This window comes from Pseudorasbora parva, chromosome 9 (genome assembly GCF_024679245.1).
Source record: "Pseudorasbora parva isolate DD20220531a chromosome 9, ASM2467924v1, whole genome shotgun sequence".
NCBI lineage: Eukaryota > Metazoa > Chordata > Actinopteri > Cypriniformes > Gobionidae > Pseudorasbora > Pseudorasbora parva.
In genome coordinates, this window is record NC_090180.1 from 48613767 (window position 1) to 48616266 (window position 2500).

Consider the following 2500-nt stretch of genomic DNA (forward strand, 5'->3'; position numbering starts at 1 on the left):
CTAGTAGCTCCTTGTTGTTTTGATGTTTTTATGCTCCAGATCACCACATTATCCTTTATGAATAGTTTTATATCATTGTCTAATGTATTTATAATTCTCAAATCATTTTTATTGGAAATGCAGAAGTCGAATAAATGAAATAAAATGAAAAGATAATATTTAGCTTCTGAAATGCAAATGATCTCCATCAGACGTGAGCCAGCATTAGTGAAGTTTTCCGTTATGAATTAATGATGTGAGCGCTGATTAATGATTGGTCTCTGAGGAGTCACATGGTCAAAGGGCCCGTCGTCATCTGTCTGCTGGAGCTCATGTCAAACCGCTCGTCTTCTCCGATGAATTAATAAAAGCTCGACTCTGAAGGGACAGAACAGACGAACTCTCGTTAGAAGATATCTCTGCTGTGAGCAGAGAAAAGTTCATAAAGGAAGAAAAAACAACTGGATTTATTGATTATTCTAGACGTTTCCTCTCCAATAGATCAGTAAAGCTCATCCAGCACAACATGAGCACAATAGCTTTAATGTTTCTGCTTAATTATAATAATGGGCATGAAATGAGGCCTGTGGTTCATTAGAACAGCTCTGAGTTCATCGGCTGATCCGTGCCGGCGATGCTGGAACGTTTAATAGAGGCGTGAGGGTTTCACTGCCAAACGTCTCCAGCACAAACCAACCAAATCCATCCGAAATCACAGCCAATCAGAAGAGAGTGTGGGCGGAGTCTCCACACTCGCAACCAAATCCATCCGAAATCACAGCCAATCAGAAGAGAGTGTGGGCGGAGTCTCTACACTCGCAACCAAATCAATCCAAAATCACAGCCAATCAGAAGAGAGTGTGGGCGGAGTCTCTAAACGCAATCATATCAATCCTAAAATCACAGCCAATCAGAAGAGAGTGTGGGCGGAGTCTCTACACTCGCAACCAAATCCATCCTAAAATCACAGCCAATCAGAAGAGAGTGTGGGCGGAGTCTCTACACTCGAAACCAAATCAATCCTAAAATCACAGCCAATCAGAAGAGAGTGTGGGCGGAGTCTCTACACTCACAACCAAATCAATCCTAAAATCACAGCCAATCAGAAGAGAGTGTGGGCGGAGTCTCTACACTAGCAACCAAATCAATCCTAAAATCACAGCCAATCAGAAGAGAGTGTGGGTGGAGTCTAAACGCAATCATATCAATCCTAAAATCACAGCCAATCAGAAGAGAGTATGGGCGGAGTCTAAACGCAATCATATCAATCCTAAAATCACAGCCAATCAGAAGAGAGTGTGGGCGGAGTCTCTACACTCACAACCAAATCAATCCTAAAATCACAGCCAATCAGAAGAGAGTGTGGGCGGAGTCTCTACACTCGCAACCAAATCAATCCAAAATCACAGCCAATCAGAAGAGAGTGTGGGTGGAGTCTAAACGCAATCATATCAATCCTAAAATCACAGCCAATCAGAAGAGAGTGTGGGCGGAGTCTAAACGCAATCATATCAATCCTAAAATCACAGCCAATCAGAAGAGAGTGTGGGCGGAGTCTCTACACTCGCAACCAAATCCATCCTAAAATCACAGCCAATCAGAAGAGAGTGTGGGCGGAGTCTCTACACTCGAAACCAAATCAATCCTAAAATCACAGCCAATCAGAAGAGAGTGTGGGCGGAGTCTCTACACTCACAACCAAATCAATCCTAAAATCACAGCCAATCAGAAGTGAGTGTGGGCGGAGTCTCTACACTAGCAACCAAATCAATCCTAAAATCACAGCCAATCAGAAGAGAGTGTGGGCGGAGTCTCTACACTCGCAACCAAATCAATCCAAAATCACAGCCAATCAGAAGAGAGTGTGGGCGGAGTCTAAACGCAATCATATCAATCCTAAAATCACAGCCAATCAGAAGAGAGTGTGGGCGGAGTCTAAACGCAATCATATCAATCCAAAATCACAGCCAATCAGAAGAGAGTGTGGGTGGAGTCTAAACGCAATCATATCAATCCTAAAATCACAGCCAATCAGAAGAGAGTATGGGCGGAGTCTAAACGCAATCATATCAATCCTAAAATCACAGCCAATCAGAAGAGAGTGTGGGCGGAGTCTCTACACTCACAACCAAATCAATCCTAAAATCACAGCCAATCAGAAGAGAGTGTGGGCGGAGTCTCTACACTCGCAACCAAATCAATCCTAAAATCACAGCCAATCAGAATATAACACTCAATGTCCACATGATCATGTGTGTTGGTGTGCGTATGGTTTCACTGAGTGTGTGTTTCTTCTGATGTATTTGTGTCTCGTTTTGCGTTAAGAAATGTTTCTTAAGAAGCTGAATATTATTTTAAGCATCAAACAGGATTTAATGAGGTTACTGTGCATTTTCAATAAATCTCTTATTCTTAATTTAGGAATGGTTAGATCTTTTTAATGGAAAACAAGACAAAATAATGCAGCGAATGCTTTTCCTTGATTTTATTTTGTTAATGATGACCAGCATATCTCCGCTGG

At 42.1% G+C, this 2500-nt stretch overlaps 1 protein-coding gene across 3 annotated transcripts in view; it reads left to right on the plus strand.

Moving 5' to 3' along the window:
• LOC137089340 (receptor-type tyrosine-protein phosphatase mu-like) overlaps window positions 1-2500 on the plus strand; it is a 255243-nt gene that overhangs the window by 205078 nt on the left and 47665 nt on the right. The gene's annotated exons all lie outside the window — the stretch shown is intronic.